The 13,010-nt window shown below is 36.2% G+C and overlaps 1 non-coding gene across 1 annotated transcript; it reads left to right on the top strand.

The window, feature by feature from the left end:
* Positions 1–1,322: 1,322 nt before the first annotated feature.
* On the top strand, positions 1,323–1,429 carry LOC114627916. The gene has a single exon (XR_003712420.1). It is a non-coding gene; the product is annotated as a U6 spliceosomal RNA (small nuclear RNA).
* Positions 1,430–13,010: the final 11,581 nt, after the last annotated feature.

Here is a 13,010-nt window from a genome sequence, read left to right as displayed (position 1 = left end):
ACTTTTAATGTAGCAATTTAGAATGTTATCTTTCTGTGGTTCAAATACTTCATTATGTATTTTCCAAGATTAAGAATATTATTCTATTCTATTCGTTGTCATAGGTAATTATACATGCTATTTAGCAGTTTCTTGTGATCTGAGGAGAGGAAGAAATCTTATAAACTCAGTAACAGGAGCCTACCTGACTTGGGAAGGTTCTATAAGTTACAAGACTAATAAAGCTCCTCTCCAGTGTTACAAAATTAGTAAATAATATCAGAAGAAAGAAGATTATTAGAGACAAGAGTGCTGCCTTCATGTTGTGCAGGGGCTGCAGGAAAACAGCTTTCATGAGTGCTACGTAGGGCTGGGTTTTTGTTGATGTAGTCACAATTGAGTAACCCATGTTCCTCTAAATAACCCCAAGATACTCATTGGTTCTCTAGGCTGTGTTTGTGTGTTTAATCTGTTCCTGATGCTCTCTCTACCTGGGTAAAAAAAAATTCTTCATTTTTTTCACACATATAGTCTCAAACACTTATCTGTTTTTTTGTCTATCTCCCATACCCTCCTCTTTTTTCCTAACCTTCTCCCTTTATCCCTCCCCTCCCGTTGTCCCTTTCCCTCCCTCTTTTCTTAACTTCTTGCCTATTCCAAGTCTGTCTGTCTGTCTGTCTCCCTTGTTCTCTGTATTTCTCTCTCTGTGTGTGTAATAATTTTGTACATAATTATTAGATGAAAGTTAATATTGTGTGATTTCAGAGTGTTTGTGCTTTGTCCTGGGATACATGTGGAGGTCACATGTTGTGTGTCTCCAGTCCCTCTTTAGCCTCCTTTACCCACGTTGTCACTCTTAGCAATGGAATTACTCAGAGGAGAGTATTCCTACTGCATGATGTTCTCCAGAATAAGTATTTTTCTTGGGGCAAAATCAGATTTTGTTAGACAAAGAAGTGGTAAAAGATTCAGTTGTGCATTTTATGAATCCTTTTATGTTTAGCTACGAGTTCTACATAACCCCAGGGAAAGGAAAGTGATGGTTCTATGAAAATGACAGATGTACCACAGGATGAGGGATTAATTCTGAGATGGAGCCAACTGGAATCTCCTGTGGACATTGACATAAACAGATTTCCAACACCCCCCAAAACAAAGCATAAACAAACAGAAACTTGAGACAGAAGGAAAAGGACTAGAATGGTGACTATAGCAATAAGAAGCAGTGGTGTCTGTCTGGAGCTTGCAGACCTTCTTATTTTCACAAGGCTCCAGGAAGGGGACAGAGCTGAGGTAGATACACAACCACCATCTCCCTACTGATCACTCAAGACAGAGCAGAAGTGCTCACTTCGGCAGTACATATACTGAAATTGGAATGATACAGAGAAGAATAGCATGGCCCCTGTGCAAAGATGACACGCAAATTTGTGAAGCGTTTCATATTAAAAAAAAAAAAGACAGAGCAGAAATGAAAATATATACACCATTGTAATTGGGAGTGTATAAAAGGGAATCAACTTTTTCATTTTATTATGAATTTATCTTTCTTGTATTTCAAACCATAAATGTAGGTACTTACAGAGCCATTACATAGAATAGATGCAGTGTTCCTGATGCTATGGAGCACAGACTCAGTGCTTCCTTGACAACCAAAACTAAGGCATTTTCTCCAAACATATTAACGATACACTTCGCTACTCTCTCTAGTTAAAGCCCTTTTAGATTAAGAATGGCAAGGGCTACTCAGGTCAAAGAGAGCTGTTTAATATTCCAAAGGAAAGCAGATGGCTTTCTTTTCTTTCTTTCTTTTTTTTTAAAGAATGCAACTATGTAAAGTGAGTTCATATAACTCACTAGCAGGGTGCATTTTATAAAGAATGTGTACTTAGACAACAGAATGACAAAATTTTTAACTATAGACAAAAGATTTATTCAGAAACAGAGGTAAAACATGGCATGCATCAGCTATAGGGCACTATAGTTATATGATTAAATATGTTCATCTACATTTTAGGGTGACTAAGAGTTCTATTCATATACATGTAAGACTTAAGATAGTATGATTACACAGTGTCAGTATTATGGTTTGGTAATGGGTTCAGTGTGCCTACAAGGGATTATATGTTGCTACTTGTCCTCCTGTCTGACACTACTGGGAGATGATAGGCCCTTTAAGAGGTTCAGAGTATGAGATGTCCTTAAGTGGGATGTTGGGAGGGATTTAGAGTCCTCATACTCTCCTCTTTCCCTTTTGGTTATAGGATCTCTTTCTTCACATGTATCCTTGTTAGTAGAACTAAATACCCCTGATTCTCTAGAGCTGTGAGTTAAACATTTTTAAAAATCAAGTCACCATTCTTCAGATATTTTGTAATGGTAATAATGACTATATATGCAAACTAACATATACAAATTATATATAAACTAACATATAATGTATATGTATATATATGTATATATATACATATATATACATATACATAATAAACTAATCATAAGACGAATACAGAAGAGACAAGATTAGAAAGCAAGGAAACTTACAAATGTCACATAAGTAAAATTATGTAAATTATGTATGACATATACATTTATCTTTTACATTTGTTTACTATGTTGATATACATTGTTCACTCAATAAACACAATAAACTAAAATCTTTCCTATTTTGTATAAATAACTTATTTCACTTTTTCAAAATCTTCAGTGCCCAGTACTTCTGCCTCATTTAAATTTATTCTCACAGTGATTTTATAAAAATTGGTTCCTATTTATATATGCTTATCTTGATTTATATTCATTTCCATATTGAGGTCTCGAAATCTTGAGCAGTTTCTCAGAATCGTACCAGTAGATATGTGGAATAAAATGTTCTATAGTCTCATTTAGAAGAAACTGTCAGGAACTCCCCTGAGATGCAGGCCAGAGCCTTATGTTAATGTTAAAACAACACTAAAAATAAAAGTTAAATCTTTAATCTTACATTGCTATGGCACATACAGGAGTCTGAGATGACACCAATTTCTGTCATTCCATTCTTCCAGTGTATAACTCCTTTTAACTTCAAGTGGATCTGTGTAGATGATGCAAATTGTCTTATTCTGAGATTGCTAGTAGTTTTATGGCATCTGGGATTGGAAAGAGTAATGAGATTCAGAGTATGACAGGAAATACAGTACTGAGTATAGGAGACAGTGATGCCAAAACCCTCAAATGGAAAGACCTAGGAAGCTGGTTTGGGCAAGGAGGAACGTAAACGTGAATCAGGATGTGAGTCCATAATTTTAATGTCCTTTAAAGACTGCAGACTCTGGCTATGCAGAGCATATTTGCACAGCACAATAGGTTTTCTCAAGAGGCCTGTTTTGGAAAGCCTTTCTAACATCCTGTGGTCAAATCTCAGAGTGCATACAGGTTTACCAGGACCAAGACTTTTCAGTAAACCGTTTTACTTTTGTACAGCATGCAGAATCATACTCGTCCCAATGGTTCATGTTCCTGAATGAAAGACACACACACAGACTTTATATTTTATTTTTCTTAAACAGCAAAATAGCTGGTCCACTGTCTAACCTCCACACAGTTAATCTTGAGTTATTACTTACTAATTCTAAGTTCTATCTTGGCTACTCTGGACCCAGAGTGCTGACCAATTGCTCTCCTGGCTCCTTCACATGGCAACCATTCCTCTCTGTCCTGCATTCCTTTCAGGTATGGTGTTCTCTTCTCCACACTCTCTCATCATGATGGATTTTCCTCTCCTTCCTCCTCCTCCCTGTCCAAAGCCCAGGAACTGTAAATCCCCCTTATGTCTCTTCTCTCTAGCTATTGGCTGTTGGAATCTTTATTTACCAATCATAATTAAGTGGGGGCAGGGTCCCTCAGTGTCTCATGTGTGGAATCTCTAGTGGAAATAATTTTGGGCACTGAAATTAACATTAGAATACGGGCAGCATTAGGTCAACTCCACTAGATGTAGTATCTCAACATCTTGCTTACACTTCTTCTCAAGAGAACAGTGTTGCCATCTCCTTGCCAAGGCTGGCTCTGCTACCTGTCTGTACTTTACTTTTGTTGTGTTTCCAGAGACAGTGTATTATCTTCTTTCTCACATTTAACTGTTTCTTGGCAAAGGAACTAATTCTTAATGTCATTATTTGCTGATGGTTATGCGCCTTTCATCATAAAAAGTGAACGAATAAACAGCCACTATACATCACATGTGTTACTAGTGACATTTTCTACCTGACCGATGTGAGGAATAATTTTCTCTTGGTCTATTTGAGCCATTTCTTAATTTTTATGATTCTTCTAGTTTCAGAGTTATACTGAACATGGCTATGGTGAAAGAAGACAGCATTTAAATAAAATTCAAATATAGAGAATATTATATTCTTTGTGTACTTTGCTTATAAATATGTGAATACTGTAAGAATGATTAATTTCCTTTTCATAAGTGTTTTGGGATTTCAGTTCCAAAGATTTTACTCTGAATTCCAGTTAATGACTGGTTGGATTCTATGTGGCTCAAAATTCTGTCTCTCTGGGACAATCTTTGAGTTTTTCACCTTTTGAATATGTGTCTACATCAACGTATATTCTACTCGTGTGTGCATAAAACTCCATGAAAGAAATTAGAGTTTAAAGAGTTGTTTTTTGTTTTTGTTTTTTTGTTTTTTTTTTAGTTTCGAAGATGGTGTTCGGAGATTGCTGAAACTTGAACATTTTCCCATTTCCCTTTACTGACTCCATCCTCCTGGCTCACAAACAAAACTTTGTTTCAGTTCATTTCTTCAAGGTAATAGCCCAGTTTAAGTGCTACTAAGTTGACCATGAACAACTGCATTAAATATCTCTTCGACTGTGCTAGCTCATTAATGGGGATACCTTCCAAAGACAGTTGTCTCCATCTGAGAGGCCTGTTCTGCAGGGACAGAAGGAGAGAAAGCTGAGGCTCGATGGTTTATGATGGAGGTAAAGGGTGACAGGCATACAAAATTTTCTTTTTAGAAATGGTGAAAACATTTGGAAATCCACCATGATGAGAGAGTATGGAAAAGATAACACCATACCTAAGAGGAATGCAGGACAGAGAGGAGTGGTTGCCATGTGAAGGTGCTAGGGGAACAATTGGGGAGCCCTCTGGGTCCAGAGTAGCCAAGATAGTTCAATCTCTTGAACTTTGAGATTAAATTGGATTGTCAGTATAAATGCAAACTGTCATGTCTTTCAATGGTGGATTATTATCCTTGGGAATAGACACTGACAATGTAGTTTTGCTTACATGCTTACGTTGCTTACATGGGCTTGTTGACTTTGTAAGAAATGTTGGAATGAACAAATTCTAGCTGAGCTAATCTTGGGCAGCTTTGGCAGCAAGGAATGGAGATATTTCTATGAAAGTTTATTGAATTTTAGTAATTTGTTAACATATACATTAAACTATTACTTTTGAATTTAGACATTTGATAATAAGTGACTGTTTTTATACAGATGACTGTAGGAGGAGCTAAGGTGGGAGGAGTAAGGAGAGGAAGAGGAAAAGGTAGAGGAGAAGCTAGGGAGGGCAGAGATGTAGGAGGATGGAGAACCACACAGGTATGAAGAACAGTCATGGGGAACAACTTATAATTAGGTTAGCTAATTGGGAAATAACTCTAACTGTATGGGCATATTCTTACTGAGCATTACTAAATATATAAAGCCTTTGATTAATCTTTAAGCATTAGAGTCTAATTTTATTACTGGGGCCGCATTCATGACAGGATGGTCTGGGCAATGTCCAGCCTTGTGAAGACAGTGTGGAAGATTTGCAGAGCCATCTTTCACACTGGCATCTCATGGGTGGCAGGGCTGGTGTTTCTGGCTGGCCGTTTCTAGCTGCTGCACGCACATGGCCTCTGACTGAGAAACATGGCGGCTGAGCTAGGCAGAGCCACCACAGCTTAGATAGTCAGCTTGACCAGTGGCTGATTTTAAAATAATTACTCAACAGATGATGATCCGATTTTAACATGTGAATATTATTGGTTACCACATTGATTGGTTGTTTAAAAGGATGATGGTGTTCTGTAGAATCAAAAAGTAGGAAGAAGAAATGAATCTCTATTATTAAATTGGGCATATCCAAATTACAGTGCATTCTCAAGCATTTGAAAATAACATATTGAGTAACCATAATTTCTGCACCAACAGTTAGGGAAAGTTAATGAAATGCTATATAAATCCTAGTTTTCCATATGTCTTTAGGGATGGAGGTAGCCAGTGCCTTTGCTCACACTGCACTGCCTCTCCTACTGTGGGTGAACTGGTGAATTGCTGAATGATGTCCAAGTCCACAGAAGGAAGAATTCTGGGCTATTCACTTGCTGGTGGTCTAGATAAAACTAGGTAATAAGCTGACACCCCACCCCTGGTCCTTCAGCTTTGGTTCTCAGGTTGCATTTATACCGACAATCCATCTTAATCTCAAAGTTCAAGAAAATGTGGCCTCATAGGAATTTCTTAAAATAAATTCTCGCTAGGCTTTTAGGCTTTCATTACAGTAAGACAACAAACCCAAATCAGAAAAAAAAATAACACTGAATTCTAGGTTCGTGGCAGATCAAGCTATGCTTTTATTTTTTAATTACTACTGTGAAATGCTACTATAGCATAATTCTGGATATGGGCATAAGATATAGGGTCATTGAAAGTAGGTCCAAGCCATCTAAATGCAAGAGTTTATTTTGTCAGATTTACCCTGGAAAGTAGATATAAAGTGTTCTTATGACAGACATATAGCTATATTTCATCCTGTAAAACCAATCTGGTCATTTTTGTGTTTTCTTTGTACCCCAAAGATAAGGGTTGATCTATTGATAGTCTCCATGATCAGAGTTTACTCAGTTCTGAAAAGAATACTGAATAGCTATTTGATTAGTAATTAGTTCAATGAAACATGTCAAAAAATTAAAATAATAACTGTTAAAGAAGGTGGATCTTCACTCTCATTGTTTCCTTAAACACGAATTTTCCCAAAAAGCAGGGCTATATGAAAATCTCTTCACGGCGTCTGGCTCCCACTCTCATAGCCATTGCAGTACATTGAGCTCTGTAGAGACAGCACCGGGGCAAGTGAGAGCCGGAGGGGCACTGGGCGATTCTGTGCTTCGTGGAGGAAAATCAGCTAAACATGGGGAAAGGAGATCCTAAGAAGCCGAGAGGCAAAATGTCCTCATATGTATTCTTTTTGCAAACCTTTCGGGAGGAGCACAAGAAGAAGCACCCAGATGCTTCTGTCAACTTCTCAGAGTTCTCCAAGAAGTGCTCAGAGAGGTGGAAGACTATGTCTGCTAAAGAAAAGGGGAAATTTGAAGATATGGCAAAGGCTGACAAGGCTCGTTATGAAACAGAAATGAAAACCTACATCCCTCCCAAAGGAGTTCAAGGACCCCAGTGCACCCAAGAGGCCTCTTTCGGCCTTCTTGTTCTGTTCTGAGTACCGCCCAAAATCAAAGGCGAACATCCTGGCTTATCCATTGGTGATGTTGCAAAGAAGCTAGGAGAGATGTGGAACAACACTGCAGCGGATGACAAGCAGCCCTACGAGAAGAAGGCTGCCAAGCTGAAGGAGAAGTATGAGAAGGATATTGCTGCCTACAGAGCTAAAGGAAAACCTGATACAACGAAAAAGGGGGTAGTCAAGGCTGAAAAGAGCAAGAAAAAGAAGGAAGAGGAAGATGATGAGGAAGATGAAGAGGATGAGGAAGAGGAGGAAGAAGAGGAAGACAAAGATGAAAAAGAAGATGATGATGAATAAGTTGATTCTAGCGCAGTTTTTTTCTTGTCTATAAAGCATTTAACCCCCCTGTACACAACTCACTCCTTTAAAGAAAAAATTGAAATGTAAGGCTGTGTAAGATTTGTTTTTAAACTGTACAGTGTCTTTTTTTGTATAGTTAACACACTACTGAATGTGTCTTTAGATAGCCCTGTCCTGGTGGTATTTTCAATAAGCACTAACCTTGCCTGGTACAGTCTGGGGGTTGTAAATTGGCATGGAAATTTAAAGCAGGTTCTTGTTGGTGCACAGCACAAATTAGTTATATATGGGGACAGTAGTTTGGTTTTTGTTTTTGTTTTCTTTTGGTTTTATTTTTGGGTTGTTTTTCCATCTTCAGTTGTCTCTGATGCAGCTTATATGAAGATAATTGTTGTTCAGTTAACTGAATACCACTCTGTAATTGAAAAAAAAAATTGCGGCTGTTTTGTTGACATTCTGAATGCTTCTAAGTAAATACAATTTTTTTTATTAGTATTGTTGTCCTTTTCATAGGTCTGAAAGTTTTCTTCTCGAGGGGAAGCTAGTCTTTTGCTTTTGCCCATTTTGGGTCACGTGGATTATTACAGTGTGTATCTTTTCATGTAGTTAGCTGGAAAAAAGCTTTTGTCCACACACCCTACATATTGTGGTAGGGATAACATTTTCATCCGTAGTTAAAGAATCTCCAAAAACGTGATTAGTTGAAAAAAAGATTTCATAACCTACTTGGCAAAGCAAGGAGTGATCAATTCTGTGACACCATGGGATTATTAGAATCAAGCAATCTGAAAGTCTGTCCTTGAAGGACTAATAGAAAAGTATGTTCCAATCCTTACATGTGGACTCTCCTTTAACTGCCATTACTATGTAATGACATCTATATTTTGCAGTTTTCCCCTACTAAAGACCTGAGAATGTATCCCCAAAAGCGTGAACTTAAAATACAAGACTGCCATACTATTCATTGACCTTAGTCCCAGCGAAGGCTATCATGAGAACGCTGGCTATAATGCATTTGCCCTACTATCTAAATACGGATTGCTCAGGAAACTTGACTGTTTAAAGGTATATTTAATTAATTGAGCAAGCTTTTAAAGTTATGCCACATTTAAAATGAAAGGTATATTTTCCTATATTGTGGTTTGTCCCTTTATAAATCAGATACAAGGAAAGAGGATAAACTTTGCATATTAGTACCAGTTGCCCAGTCCATTTGCTTTTCTTTATAAAACCCAAACTCATTCATTAATCATGCTTAATCTGCTTAGTTTAGGGAACAATTTGGCAATTTTGTGGGGGTTTTGAGATTATCATTCTCTTAAAGTGCCAGTGTTATAAAATAGCGTTCTTGTAATTTTACACGCTTTTGTGATGGACTGCTGTTATATAATTTTGACTTGGGTTCTTTACATTTGCGTTTGTTAATGTAATTTGAGGAGGAATACTGAACATGAGTCCTGGATGATACTAACAAACTAATAATTGCAGAGGTAAAAAAAAAAAAAAGAAGAAAAAAAATCTCTTCACATCTTTGTCTCAAAAGCATCACTTTCTGGCTTTAGGGAATGCTACTATTTTAGGTGAACCCTATCTCAGTTTCCCTTGTGAGGTAGTTAATTGCCCTCAAATAATGTTATTTGTTGCAACATTCTAATAAAATGCCTTAACTGTTAATATACTATAACGTATGGATGACATGTTATCTAGCATAAACATATAAATGGCAATTAGTCATTCATGATTGATTTTTGTCTGGTGCTTAGGTGGATGGATTTTTCTTTCTCTTTAGCATTTCAATAGCTTATTTACAGCTTATATCTGTGTATTTTTCTTCAAAACATGATTGTGGAGTAGGTAAAGATCTATGCCTTCCAGGACTCATCCTGAGTGAAGCAGTCTTCATATTGAGCATGCTCAAATATAACTATTAAAGCTCAATACCAGGGCTTTGCACATTACCTATTAATTCGTTTTAGTAAATTTATTCTTTGAAAATTTTATACAATCATATCTAATCCCCACTCCCTCTCTTCCTCTAACAATCACTGTGACTCCTCCAAAGAAAGAGTTGTAAAGTGAAAAATGTAATGTTATGGTAGAAGTGTTTGATTAATACTATTTCAATCAAATGACCATTTCCCCAGGCCTGTTAAATCATGTTGATAACATATACCTTTGGTGTGATAAGGTGGGAAATTCCCTTGTTGTGTTGATTTTTCCTTCAACTTATTGAAAATCAACAGAAAGTTTGAACGAAAGTAAATCCTAAGAAGTACTTGACTAATGTTCTATAAATCTAGGTTTTCAAAAGGCAGGAATTTTAACCATTGTAGCTGAAAGGGGCCAAAGTAGACATAAAGAGTAACTATTTAATATTATTTAAATGGCTTAGATTGGCGTCCTGGTTGGTTTTTTCAATTTGACACAACCCTTGATGGGAAAGGGAAATCTTAATTGAGAAAATGCTTCCTTAGATTGTAGGCAAATCTACAGTACATTTTATTGATGACTGACTAATGGCAAGGGGCAAGAATCCACTGTGGGTATTGCTGTCCTTGAGCAGAGGGAATAGCAGGATGATTAATACAAAACTGAAGAAAAAGCAAAACTCCTCCATGACTTCTGCTTCAGTGTCTGTCTCCCGATGCCTCCCCTGCCTGACATCGTACCTTGACTTTCTTTTGATGAGAGATGATGATATGGAATTGTAATCTGAAATAAACTCCTTCCTCACCAAGTTTCTTTTGGATATCCATGGTGTTTTACCACAGAAACAGAAATGCTGCATTCTGTTGATATGCTTGTGAGACTTGCTCTTTTCTCAAGGGAAATGGAGGAACAGTGGATCTAATGGTGGTGGGGAACTTGGAAGAGGAGGGGAGACTGTGGTCGAAATTTATTGTATGAAAGAATAATAATTATTTAAATAAAATAAACCTTGTTATTCATAAACCAATCTAAACAAAACCAACCAACTAACCAAACAAACACATGGAATATGAGAAGAGAAGAGGACAAGAGGTAAAAAATTAACTGGCATCAGGTTAAAAGTAGCCTAAGAACCCTACCTCTCACTGAGGACATATATACTACTAAGATATCCCTGAAAAGTGGAATAATTGCCTTTACTTGTATGTTCAATGTTACCTATCATCTTCAGTTGTATTGGATCCCACAAATTCCCAATGGATCGTTCTAGCCATAGTCACACAAATGTCCACAGTTAAACTAAATGGTCACAAAACAAAACTTAAACTCATGAATAAGGAACAGGTAGGGTGGAAAGGTTGGTAGGGTTAGGAAGGCAGTAAGAGAGAGACATATTAAGAAGAATAGATTCTCTATTTGTATGGAGTTGTTAAAAAATTCATAAAGCCCATAGGCAATTTCTCAAACCTAAGTAAAATTTTAAATTATTAACAATTTAAGAATATTTATCCATTAATTGTGATAGTTGTATCTTAAAGAATTAATTGTAGAGTATTATTGTGCTTAGTGTATAATAGAACTCTCATAATACAAAATGGGTATGGTTTGATACTGGTTATGCCAGAATATTTACAATCACATAAGTGCTACATTACAATGACTATGACATCATTAGACAATAAAAAATACATACAAATAAAAAAATACATATACCTCAGTATAGTATTCAACAACTACACTACATTCTAGAAAACAGAATAGGTGAGTTTTTATACTATGTAAGTCTACAAACATACTTGTAAAAATATTGAAACAATTAGCAATAAAGAGTTGGGCTCCCAAGCTTCTGCAACCTGTCTTCAGTCTGGTCATCAAAGTCCTTCTGGTGATACTGCAGGCTGGCCCTCTACTATAGGTCAGTGAGAGGACTAAGTGGTGTTGCAGAAGTTCCCCCAATACCCACACAAATATCAGAGTATCTTTGATGACTGGCTATGGCCTACATGGGCATAAGTTGTGAAGAAACTAATCTTTCAGGGATGAAGTGTAAAGAGAACTTAAAGAAAAGGAATACATAATTATTTTTAGACCATGTAGCTAGTACAACTATTTATGATTTTTCTGTGCTCCTGCATACACAAATCTCCTCTCCATAGCAGCTTTATGAGAACTAAACTGGAATTTCTAATGAGGTTATTAATCAATTTTGTTTTCGTCTTTAACTTTTCATGTATCTAAAAACTTCAAATGATACATCAGTTGCAAATTTTGCATAGGTCTTAGTTTGTTTATCTAAAAGTCAAATTTATTTTTCATTTTAGAGATATTCTATTTTTCTGAGATATTAAAATATACTAAATTAAAATTGTTTAGCTTAATGTTTTTTTCTGCCTTACAAATAGTTCAAATTTTAGTAGAAACACTTTGAGATTCATTTTCTATGTCTGGCCCTGGCAGCACTGACCTGAAAATGGCGTGTATTAGCATGTAGAGCATTGTATTCTACAGTAATATATAAGCCATATACATATACACATGCATATACATGTTCACATAAGATATGCATCCATATTTTAATGTGTTATGTAACAATGTTTTGTGAAGTAACAGGTTGCATATAAGTGATTTGGCCTCATGGTGGTGAGATTTTCCTATTGTCTAATGATATAATAGTCATTGTATTGTAGTAGTATAATGCAATACTTATGTAATTATGCATATTCTGAAATAACCAGGCCCAGTACATGTTCAGTTAGATGAAAGTATACAGTGCATACTTGCATATAGGATACAATCATGATAATAATAAGTGACATGTATTTATTAAGATTATTATCATTACAAAAATTTGCTCTAAACCAGTACACCATGTTATAGAGGTAGCAGCCTTGCCTATAAAGTCTTTCCCTTATGTCTTGGTAGAACTTTTCTCTTTTCTCTTGTTCTTAAATTAATTTCACACTTTGTTTTTCTTCCATGGCCCTGGAGGCAATAGACTATACTATATGAACAGTTTCTGCATTGTTGTATAGTATGCTATATTAGAAAGGTTTTGATAATTCACTCAATGGCAAGGTCACTCAACCGCACACTTTCCATAAGAAAGTCACATCATTCAGTGATCAGTGATGTTGTGTATTCATAATACATAATGGTGCATGTACATTATAAGCTACACAAGCATATCTGATAAAAACGTGAAACACTTGTTTAATTGCATTGATTTTTCTCTTTAAATTTAATATAATGATCTCTTCTTTAATGATTTCAGTTATTTCTTTTAAAATATGTACCAACA

This window comes from Grammomys surdaster, unplaced genomic scaffold (genome assembly GCF_004785775.1).
Source record: "Grammomys surdaster isolate TR1022 unplaced genomic scaffold, NIH_TR_1.0 261, whole genome shotgun sequence".
Lineage (NCBI taxonomy): Eukaryota > Metazoa > Chordata > Mammalia > Rodentia > Muridae > Grammomys > Grammomys surdaster.
Note: the sequence above shows the minus strand (reverse complement) of the source record. Positions and strands in the feature narration are given on the sequence as shown.